The following is an 11,997-nucleotide window of genomic DNA, read 5'->3' on the forward strand; positions in this document are numbered from 1 at the left end:
ATGCAAAACTCTGAGTAACATGGGAGGAGTTCAACTCAAGGAGGGCACAAAAATGTGGGTTACCAACTTGCTACTCAAGGTTATCAGGTCAAATTCCCCAAATTTGATGGTACAGGGTTACGGGATTGGATTTACAAGTGCGAACAATTTTTTGATGTGAATGAGACACCAGATAAATCCAAGGTTAAGCTTCCATCTAGTAAACTTGAATGGAAAGCATCACAATGGCATTAATCCTACTTGAAGAACATATTAACTAGAGATTTGTGACGATGGGGTGAGTATGTTAAATGCTATATACTCATTTGAGTTCAGAATTATTTGATGATCCCATGGGAGATTTCAAATACCTTAGACAAATAGGCACTGTTCAGTAGTATATAGATCTTTTTGATGAATTACTGACTAGGGTAGTATTATTTGAAAATTATGTAGTTAGTTGCTTCATTAGAGTGTTAAAACCTGAAATTTGATAAGTTTGGCAAAAATCCAGGAACAAACACTTATGGTGCAAAGACAAGCCTTCAACAATTCACCTATCTTAGCAAATACCAAATACAACCCCAGATTTTCCTACTCTTAACCTCATACTACCTTCAATACAAGATCCAATCAACCTACTAAAAAACCCTTTTTGAAACCCAACCATTCTTTCATTTATGCACTCAAACCACATTTTAAAAATGCCAAGCTATTGACCCCTAGAGAAATAAAGGAAAGAAGAAGCAAGGGCCTGTGTTTTAGCTATGATAAACCTTATGTTTTTGGACATATATGTAAGAAAAAAGGCAACTCTCTTTTATAGAAGTAGAAGAAGGTGGGGAAGAGAGTGAATTGCTAGGGGAAGGAGAAGACATAAAGGTGGATCCTGCTGAATTCTTGACCATGATTGGTTAGGGCCTAAAAATTGATGCTGAAGGGGCAATCTTACAGTATCTGAAGGGATCCAGCGGTTGATTACACTAAGTGACATCATGTGGAACTTAAAAAAAATTAAATATGGAACTTCATATCATGGGTCACAAAATATCTCTGAGAGGCAGTCAGCCATCGGCTGTAAAGCTGGCGCAACAGCAAGGAATGAAAAAATTATTGGCCCAACCTTCTGAGCTTTGTATGATTAGTGTTGGTAAATTTCAAGATGCTTTATCTCCTATTAGACATAGTCTATTTTCTCTTGAGGGTTCAGGACAGTATGAAGAGAATGAAGAATTGTAGTTGATACTCCAAACCTATTTGTTTGTAACTCCTACTGACTTACCTTCTTCAAGAGCTCATGATCACAAGATTACCCTAAAAGAAGGCACTTCCCCAATTAATATCAAACCTTACAGGTACCCTCTATATAGGCTCCATCCAGAAGGATGAGATTGAAAATATGGTGCGTGAAATATTGGTTTCAGGGGTGATTAGAGACAACAATAGTACTTATTCTTCCCCAATTATAATTGTGAAAAGGAAGGATGGTTCTTGGAGATTGTGTGTGTATTACAGGGTGCTGAACAACCACACCATCAAAGATAAGTTCCCAATTCCTGTTATTGAAGAGTTACTAGATGAGTTGGATGGTGATAAGTACTTTTCCAAGATGGACTTGAGGTCTAGGTACCACCAAATCATGTTTGATCCTAATATACCTAAGACGGCATTCCAACTCCCCTCATGGTGTAGGACTATGGAAGAGTATATGCAAGCTTGAAGATGAGTTCTTTCAAAAAATTCGATTGATAGCAGGTAATGGTATACATATTAGGTTTTGGAAGGATAGATGGATGGACAATATCATTAAAATACAGGAATTCCCTAGGCTATTTCAAATTGCACGTGTACCAAAATTCTTCCATCTCTCAGAATAGGGAAGACAACACCTGGAATGTACTATACTATAATGTAACTGACCCAATTGGAATTATGAATTCGTCTTTATAACAAAATAAAATTTTATGATTACATCAACTATTATGGAAACACTAAGCTATACTCCACCATGGATAGATATAGTAAAGCTTAGAAAGAAGTAATGAAGGAGAAGATAGAGTAGAAGAGAGAGAAAAAAAGTTCTAGAAGAATAGAAAAGAGAATTTTGATCAAATTCATAACTACCGATCCCAATTTTAGTTGAGGCTACTTCTAGAATTGGTTGAGTTAGTGCTGAGCTGGATGGCTAATCTCTATCTTTTTTTATTATTACCTTCGTCGTTCCTTGTAAAATATCTGTTGACCCTATTTCTCAACTGTTGCTCTAATCTGCCAACACGTGTCCGCACTAACACCACCATATTTTCCCATTATGATCCCCAATTACAACCCTAATTTCTATTTCTTTCCTCTCTCATTCCAATTTCACTCATCGGATATTATAATTCCCCACTCTTTTAAAATTAACATTGTCCTCGAGGTCGATTATGAGCTATGAACTGGGGAAATATATTATGAATATAGCTCCAATCTTCCCATGTAGTATTGTTTGCTGACATGTCAGACCAGTGCACAAGCACTTTGACGGCTGCTACGTTATTAACTCTGATGATGCACCGCTATAAAATTACAAGGGGTTCCACTAAGATTCCACCTTCACTGTCATAAGAAGAGGGTTGCTGCTGGGAAACTATAGTAGGTCAGATCCTACACATCAACTGCAACACATAAAAAATAGGGTGGATCTGAGACCTTGCTGGTAACTGCAAATGGTATGCCACTTCTCCCACTTTTTTGATAATCTTATACTGTCTATAGAATTTAGCACTTAACTTAAGATTCCTACGTACCTCGACTGTCGATTATCGGTAAGGTTGCAACTTAAGATAGACCAATTCACCCACCTGTAGAACACATTCTGACCTGTTCTTATCAGCGTATAATTTCATGCGCGCTTGAGCCACTAGAAGGTTATCCTTCAATTGTTATAGTAGTTGTTGTCATTTAGAAAGAAGTGCTCCCATTGGTGTGTGTAGGGGTTGCCCTAATGACCCCATGGGAATCTTAGAGGGTGGAAACCCATATAAAGCCTCAAAAGGGGTTACCTTGAGTGCACTATGATGATTGGTGTTATACCACCATTCCACCAAATGCAGCCATTTTTTCAAATACCTAGGGATAGAGAAAACCATGGCATGTAAATAGGTTTCTACACACCTATTAAGTCGCTCAGTTTGGCCATCCGACTAAGGGTGGTAGAAATTAGTAAGGTTGAGCTTAGTACCCAAACCTTTAAACAAATGTTGCCAAAAATGACTAGTAAAGACTAAGCCTCTGTCAGTCACAATGGACTGGGGTAATCCATGTAGCTTATACACCATCTTTAAGAACACCTTAGTCACCTCTTGAGATGAATAGGGGTGTTTTAGGGGAATAAAGTGATCATATTTGGTTAGCCTATCCACCACCACTACTATTTAATTCTTGTGGTGGGATGTAGGTAAACCTTCTATGAAATCCATACCTATGTCCTTACAAGACTGCTCAAGTATGGGTAAGGATTGTAGAAAGCCTGGGGTATGAATGTTTTTAGTCTTGACCCTCTGATAAACATCATATTCTGCCACCATTGTATCACGTCCCTTTTCATGTTAATATAGTAGAAATTTATCTTCATTCTTCTATAAGTAGCTTGCTGACCAGAATGACCCCCTAAGGGTGATGGATGAAAAAAATCCCAAATGTTTCTCCTTAAGTTTGTTCCTTTGCCAATGAAAAATTTAGTGTCACACCTGATAATGCTTTATTGTAATGAATACTTACTCTGAGGGGAAGGATCTACAATTAGCTCAGTCAGTAGTTACAATGCCTTTTGATCATTCTCATAGCTTAATGCTACTTCATGCATCCAAGTTGGTTCTGCAGATGATATGGTAACCAAAGTCAAACTTTTTTCATCCCTCCTAGACAAGGCATTAACCACATTATTTTCATTCTCATTCTTATATTTTATATCATAATCTAACCTTAGTGGCTTGGTAAGTCCGTTTGGTTGTAGAACTGTAGTGATTTTCTTATCCAATAAGAACTTAAGACTTTCATGATCTGTCTGAATAATAAAATGGCCTCCCATCAAGTAGTGTCTCCACCTATCCACTGCAGCTAGTATTGCTAGATACTCTTTTTCATAAGTAGAAAGACCCCAATTCTTTGGAGCTAAGGTTTTACTGAAATATGTAATAGGTCTGCCACCTTGTAACAAAATAGCTCCAATACTTCTAGAACATGCACCAGTCTCCATTGCAAATGGTTTGTGAAAATCAGCCAAAGCTAGTATAGGTGCAGAGGTCATAGCCTGTTTGAGTTTCTGGAAACCCTACGACTCAATATTTCTTTTAATTTGTTTCTCAATCTCATTTTTTTGGAACAAATAATATCTGTATGGTTTGATACTTATATGCATTGCATTCGGTTTGTAAGGAATTAAGTGTCCATGTTTTCTTTTGGGAGGCAATGAGGAGGACTCCAAGAACACATCTCAATAAGTATCAAGGATGGTTTGAATAGCTACTGGTAGGTCTCTTTTTTATTCAACCTCTGAAGCAGTTATAGTGAGAAGATGGGACCAAAACACTCTTTCCTTCTTTAGTAGTTGTTTAATTCCAGTAGCTGTCATAGCCTTCAAAGAGTCTTAATGGTACATCCACTTCAATCTCACTCTCTTACCATTGTGTGTGACTTGTTCTTCATAAGCTACAAAATCAAGTAGGACTAGATTATGAATTCTCAATTCAATCTCCCCCCAATATTATATGAGCAACACCTAATTTAATTAGCTTCGCTGAGTCTTCAAACTACACACTCTGCATCTTCCACTTATACCCATTTTCCACTGTCACTTTCATGGGGCTAGCATATTTATCACACATCCATTTCTTTAGCTACTTCCATATCTAAAAAACTATGTGTGCTACCAGAATCCAACAAAATTGATAATTCTTTCTTTTTAGACTCCCCTTGAGTCTGATGGTGTTAGTGACTTCTATTCTCAAAAGAGTATGTAAACTGATTGCCTCATAATCACCTCTTCTGCATTGAATGGAACAATTTCCTCATGGGTCCTCTTCAACAGTCAAAGCATTGATCAATTTATTTTTACATTGATGACCATAAAGCCATTTATCACCACAATTATAGCACAATCCTTGTTGTCTTCTTGTTTCTCTCAAGGTATATCCCCCAGTACTTGGGGTGTGTTGGTTGTACTCTTAATTCCTCACCAAATTTCTAGAATTTAGATTTGAGTTAGTCCCCAAAGAAGGTCTCTTCATCATAGCCACTCTATTCTTTCTATTAATGCTCTCCAACACTTTTTCCTGATACCTGGCCTTGTCTACAGCTTATGTCAATGTGAAAGGGTCTAGCATTTTAATAGTATACTTAATGTCTTCTTTCAGGCCTTCAATAAAAAATCCTAGAAAAAATTCTTCAGGAATTGTTGGGTTTTTCATCAACACCCAATCTTTAAGATCTCTAAACCTCTAGAGGTATTCGTCAATTGTTCCTTTCTGTTCCACCTTTTTAAACTTACCTAATAGATTCAGAGTACTATGAATGGAATTTGAAAATCTCCTATATATTTATTCCACAAATTTTTCCCACCTTACTCTACCTTTACTCAAGTAAAAACAGAAGTACCACGCTTCAGCTCGACCATTCAAGTGTAGAACAACCATTTCTAGCTTCTCTTCAGGGTCTTTCACTCAATTGTAGTAAAAGTATCAATCATATTTCCTTATCCATGCTTGTATATCCCCATCTTCCAAATAAGGAAATTCAACCTTGTGACTAAAATTGTGCAGCTGATTTCTTCCTGCAGGTGTCACATTGAAGGATATGTTTCTAAGGCGATTAACAACTCAATTATTCAGTAATCCACTACCAGGTGGTGCCCCAAGTATCCTGTTTATCTCCGAAAACATTCTTTCCATCAACAGATCGTGCTTCTAGCCTAACTCATCAATTTTGCCATCATTGGTCACGGCTTTTTGGTTTGATTCTGTGATATTCTGCAATAATTATAATTCAACCTTTTATATGGTCCTTCATAGTTTTACCCTAGTTTTCACCATTTTTAGATAGGATTTTTTCAAGACCGGTGCTCTATTACCGCTGTAATGTAACTGACCCGATTGGAATTGTGAATTCGAATTTATAACATAACAAAATTTTATTGATAACAACCAACGATTACAATCAATGAATATGGAAATACTAAGATATACTCCACTGTGAATCTGCAACTTCCACCATGGCTACATGTAGTAAAGATTAGAATGAAGTAATGAAGGAGAAGATAGATTAGAAGAGTGAGAAGAAAGTTCTAGAAGAATAGATAAAGAGAATTCTGATCAAATTCATAACTGCCGATCCCAATTTCTGGTAAGGCTACTTATAAAATTTGTTGTACTAGTGCTGAGCTGGAGCTAAGATGTTTTCCTTAATAATTGGGCTAATCTCCACCATTTTTTTATTATTATTATCTTCACTGTTCCTTGTAAAATATTTGCTGACCCCATTTCTCAACTGTCACTCTAATCTGCCAACACGTGTCCGCACTAACACCACCATATTTACCTACTGCGATCCCCAATTACAACCCTAATTTCTATTTATTTCCTCTCTTATTCTAATTCTGCTCATCATCTATAACATATTCAGAAGGAACTTACAGTATTGGGAAATCGAAGAAGTGGTCAAATTGTTCACTAAGCTAGAAGGCCAGGTTATAAATGTCCAGGAAGCAAACAAGTTAAGGTGGGATAGTGATAAGGATGGTAAATACTCGGTAAAAGCAAGCTATGTAAACTCATTTGCTCCTAATGGAGTGCTTGATAACTAGCCATGGAAGTTGATATAGAAGACAAATCTCCCACCAAAGATCATATGATTCATCTGGATAGCTCTACATAAAGCTTTCCTCACTCAAGATAACCTTAAGGAAATTTCATATTGCCAACAGATGCTACATGTGTCATCAGAACATTGAGTCCAACAATTATCTATTTTTACATTGTAAAGTTGTTCCTGGCTTGTGGAGTATGTCTATATTTAATATTAGTTGGGTAATGCCACATAGCATTGTCCAGTGTTGTAAAAGGTGATCGCCACATTTGGCGAGGCATAGTCTCCTATTATCATCGTGGCGAGGTAAAATCCAAAAGGCAATGCCTTTTTGAGAAAGGTGACAAGGTAAGCCGATGATATCGTCACCTTTTGAATTTTTTTAAAAAAATTAGGGTTTTAGGGTTAAAAGTTAATTCTAGGTCTTATTTTCATATTTTGTCTATACTAACTTACTCATTGGCGACTGGGGCTGCTACGTACTCACAACTCACAAGTTTGACTTCAACTCCGGCGACCAGTGACACTACTTCAATGACTCCCCCTACTCTAGTAAGTCTTGATTTCTATTTTTTTCTTCTTTATTCTTTTTCTTCTTAATCCAGCGGCTGACCATTGGCATGTTATTTTTTTTCTTCCACTTTTTCTCTTCTTCTTCTATTCTGTAATAGTGATACACTGTTACAACAAACTATCACTGACTCACTATAATAGACTAACAGTAAGTTGTAAGCACTGCTATAAATTTATTATGCTATTATGTAAAAAAAAATTAATAACTTATATAACATAGTATGATATTAATTGTAATACCCCGTACTCTTTTCAAACTTGAAATTTGTCCCAAGAATGTTAGAAGCTTTACTTGAAAGATGAATCCACTTTTGTATACATGGTATTTTTAAGATTTTCACTTTTTGTCACGTTGTAAATTGAATAAGCTTTCCATCAGTATCAATTTCATCAAAATCCGGTATCAGACTAGAGAATTAGAAGGCAGTAAAATCGCCTAGGTGCGACGGTGCAGGTTGACGGACCATCGGACTAGCGACGGACCATCGATCACTAGCGTCGCATCAATGTAGTGTGTCTACTCTCTTATTGAGTGCGACGTAGAGGTCCGAAGGACCGTCGAGATAGGGACGGACCATCGCTCCAAGGCAGTAAGTCCCAGTTCGACGGTGAGTCCGACGGACCATCGTGCCCCACCGCCGTATGTCCCGCTCAGTATTTTTAAGTCATTTTTAAAAGGGTATTTTGGTCTTTTACCACCCATTTATATACCCAGTGATATCTGACCTCAGCTTATTTGTTCATTATTCTTTCATAACAACAAAATTAGGGTTTTCTCTCTAAGATTAATCCAAGAACAAAATCCAAATCTTCTTTAAAAACTAAGAGATTCCAATACTTTAAGTTCAAGAACTTCAAGAAACTCAACCCAGGTATGCATTGTGTTCATTCATGGACTCCTTTCATCCATGAAGCCCAAAAATATCTTTTCTAAGTTCAAGTTTATGGATTTCCTTTATAATTTCATGTTGGGTTTGCTCTTGTTCATGTTGATAATGAGTAATTGAATTCTATTCCATGTTGGGTGATAAATTTTATGTGGAGTTGATTAGTATAAATGTAAATTCATGTGAACCTATGATTAACACCCTTGGATAATGAAATTAGAGATGAATTCTGATTTTTGCTTGTTGTATAATGTTATCTACATATACTACGCCTACCATGTGTTTGATTAAATTCCTATGTAAAGGAAAAGTAGCCAACTGACATGATATTATGAAATCCCCATTTATGTATAGGCTTATGTATGTCACATGTTTGATGAATTGCCTCAATAAATGAATTATGGATTGTGATGTTAGTCATGTATTCAAGAAAGTCATGTTTTCGTCAATTTATTTCCATCGAGTTTTAGGGGTACTTGTACCCAAAAAATATAGCTGTGTGTCAAGAATCAGCGTCATGTTTTCAAGATATCCTCAGTCAAGCCATGTTTAGTAGAATTCAGTCAGTCTCATGACTCAGGAAAACTTAGTCATCTCAGTTAGTTATCTGATCTCAGTAATATTTCATCAGTCAACGGAACACAGTTAAATCAGTCCAGTCAGTTCAATTAATCATGTTTAGTGTCTCTTCAGATGGGAGTAGAAATTAGCACCGAGTGAACCTAAGTATGGGAACTCACCTGCTAATAGAGGGTGTGATTCCTAGAAGAAATCCTTACGTTCCAGAACTACGTAGCCAGCGTAGGTTGAGACATCATACCTGTTAGTCGAGGGTAGATAAGGTAGCTTAACCTGCTAGTTGAGGGTTCCCATCATTCTCATTAGAGTAACCTGCTAGTTGAGGGTCACTCATATGTCGTCCTTACCAGTAGCACTGTATTGACACCCTTCTAATTAGGGCACAGATTGGAACCCAATTCAGCTATAATGCATTATTTAGGGATGTCGGTTAAATAACTACTTCCTACAGTTTTAGTATCAGTATCAGTAAAAGAACTCAGATAGTTTTTTAGATTTTAGGACTGTCAGATATAGTCAACTCAGATACAGTACGGAACTCATCTAGTTCCATCAGATTTAGGACTGTCAGATACAGTCAATCATGTTATCAGTCATATCAGTTATCAATATGTCATGTTATCAGTATTCAGATTCAGTAATCATGTTATCACAGTATCAGTGTCAGTTATTATGTTTCATACATGTATTCCCACGCTCATGATAGTCAGTCTGTTATTATTATTGTTCATGTATATGAACCCCATGCATTTAGCCTACCTCACTTGCATACCAATACATTCAATCGTACTGACCCATTCGAGCTATGGTGTTTTATACCTAGGTTCAGAGACACGAGCTCCAGAGCACCATTAGTATTCCAGTATTAATAGTTAAAGTTAGAAGTGAGTCCTTATCATCCGAGGACATGATCATGATGTTACTATGTCATTAATTAATGTATTAGTTGGAGTAAGTTGGGGATATGTCCCATCAACTCCTTATTCAGACAGTCATGTTTTAGAGTCTTTCCAGACTACAGTATGTTCAGATAGCTTATGTTAGTTTTGTTTTGGGTATATCATACCCCACCAGCTAATATGTTATAGTTTTGAACCTTAAGGCCTTTCAGTTTATGTTTCTACATTTTACAGTATATTATCCAGTATGCAGGTACGGATATCAGTCATGGGTTAGCTTGTGGTCCTTCGGGGTCATGAGCACCATGTAGCATTCCGAATACCAGATTCGGGGCGTTACAGTAATATTATAATTTAATGACTTGATTAAGAACTATTTTTAGTATCTATCTACTATCTAATTTAAATTCTTGACTTGAAATATTTCTTAATAAATTAGTGCTATTGAAATTTTTATCATTTATATGTTATTTTAATTTTTTTGTATTAATTATCGCCGCTTATTCAAAAGGCAATCTCCTCACCGTGTGGCGAGGTGGGGCCTTGTTTCCTTTCACCATCCAAAACACTGATAGCACCAAAGGGGACTTTGAGTGTTAGTGCAATTGGAGAGTTGGTATGGCCATCAAGCCAATCTGGAAGATGATAGCTGCTTGTATTTGTTGGTGTGTATGGCCAAAAAGGAACAACAGATGTTTTAAAGGTTTATCAACTCCAAATCACTCCCTTAAGGATAAGTGTCTTTTGTATCTATATAGTTGCCATAACATTTTACCCATAGATTCCCCTTTGAATTTTTTGAACTTTGTTAGCTCCCTGGTACTAGCGTAGCCTTTGTTGTTTGTGAGCTAATATACTATTATTTTTCTCTAACTTTTTGTACTATTCTACATCTTCTTAATGACAACAATGAAATTTCTAATTACTTCATTAAAAAAAAAGATATACCTGTTTTCAGTCACAAGATCAATATAAAGGACGAAAAAATAAAAGCATAAAGGAATTTGACACGGTGGTCATACAACAACATAGTAATTCAAAGACCAACTCTTCTTTAACAAATTTCTTTAAAGGAACGAACTTTAGTGTTTACTAAAGGCTATAAAAAAATCCTAAGTAGAACAAATGTGAAGTCCCGGACATGATCTAAAAAATCTCCAATAACACAAAGCTTTTTTAAAAAATAGTTAACGAACAAGAACCTGTCAACTTGAAGTTTACTAAGAAGACATAGCTTTCACCAATTTCAGTCGCTTCATTGCAGGGGAAAAGGTCCTTAGTATCTTATGGCCTTTCTTTTTTTTGTTTCATCTTCTTCATGTAGGGAAGCATATCTCTCCTGGGCCAGGAGACACTCCTTTCTTTAAAGCATTGCCTCAGGGAGTAAGCGTAGGTGGCAATCGTAAGTCTTGTGGAGGCATTGGACTATTTGGATTTCACACCATGTTGTTCTCCATAGCAAACCTATCCTTCTTTGAACTTTTCTCCACACTCTTTGTACCAGCATCCCCTTCACCACTTGCAACAGGGATACAAGACTCATTTCCCTTAACAATTTTTCCTTTTTTCTCTTTTTTTCCATAGGAATTGTAGGCATGTAAGATGAATCATCGTTATCATTTTTTCTATAAGGATATTTCAAACTTGCAACGCATCAATCCTATGCAAACAACTCTATAACTTCCCCTAAAATATGGATCCCACATATTCCAAAGTTCAAAATTATTTGGAACGGATAATATCGAATCTAATAAATTAGAAAAAACCAACCAAAGAAAATGATATTAATACTCATCCAACAAAGATTCATGACAAAAGATAGCATCACCCTCGGCTCAAAAGCATGGTCTCCGTGGGGCTGAAAGCTTTCCCAAAAAATATTGCATGAATTTATAATGTAAGAAAAGGGCCAAGTATTGGCATAACTGTAACGACCCAGGACTACCCCCTACTCGTTGCACGGTTCTTACGATCCCAAAGGACCACATGATAACCTATGAATGATACCTGCTGTGAGCACTGAACAATAATAGTGAAATAAATATAGAATTATAGGTTGAAATGCCATATGGCTCAAAACATCTAATATACTGATATAACATCTGAGATAATATCTGTAAAACTAAATACTAACTAAAACTAGTCTGAAAAGCGTCTAACTGAAACTATATGAAAATGGAGTTGATGGGACAATCCCCCAACTAACTCCATTTACTAAAATACTGAGTCTGCTGAGA

The 11,997-nt window shown here is 36.5% G+C and overlaps 1 long non-coding RNA gene across 3 annotated transcripts; it reads left to right on the forward strand.

The window, feature by feature from the left end:
• Positions 1-2,262: 2,262 nt before the first annotated feature.
• On the forward strand, positions 2,263-9,953 carry LOC107878231. Of its 3 annotated transcripts, none has more exons than XR_001676778.2 (4): positions 2,264-2,690; positions 4,399-4,491; positions 5,798-7,374; positions 9,685-9,910. It is a non-coding gene; the product is annotated as an uncharacterized LOC107878231 (long non-coding RNA). The 3 variants fall into 3 exon arrangements; XR_001676779.2 differs by lacking the exon at positions 4,399-4,491 and having other exon boundaries at positions 2,273-2,690; positions 5,798-5,863; positions 6,640-7,374; positions 9,685-9,953; XR_001676776.2 differs by lacking the exon at positions 4,399-4,491 and having other exon boundaries at positions 2,263-2,690.
• Positions 9,954-11,997: the final 2,044 nt, after the last annotated feature.

The sequence above is a fragment of the Capsicum annuum genome, chromosome 9, assembly GCF_002878395.1.
Source record: "Capsicum annuum cultivar UCD-10X-F1 chromosome 9, UCD10Xv1.1, whole genome shotgun sequence".
In the NCBI taxonomy this organism is placed as follows: Eukaryota; Viridiplantae; Streptophyta; class Magnoliopsida; order Solanales; family Solanaceae; genus Capsicum; species Capsicum annuum.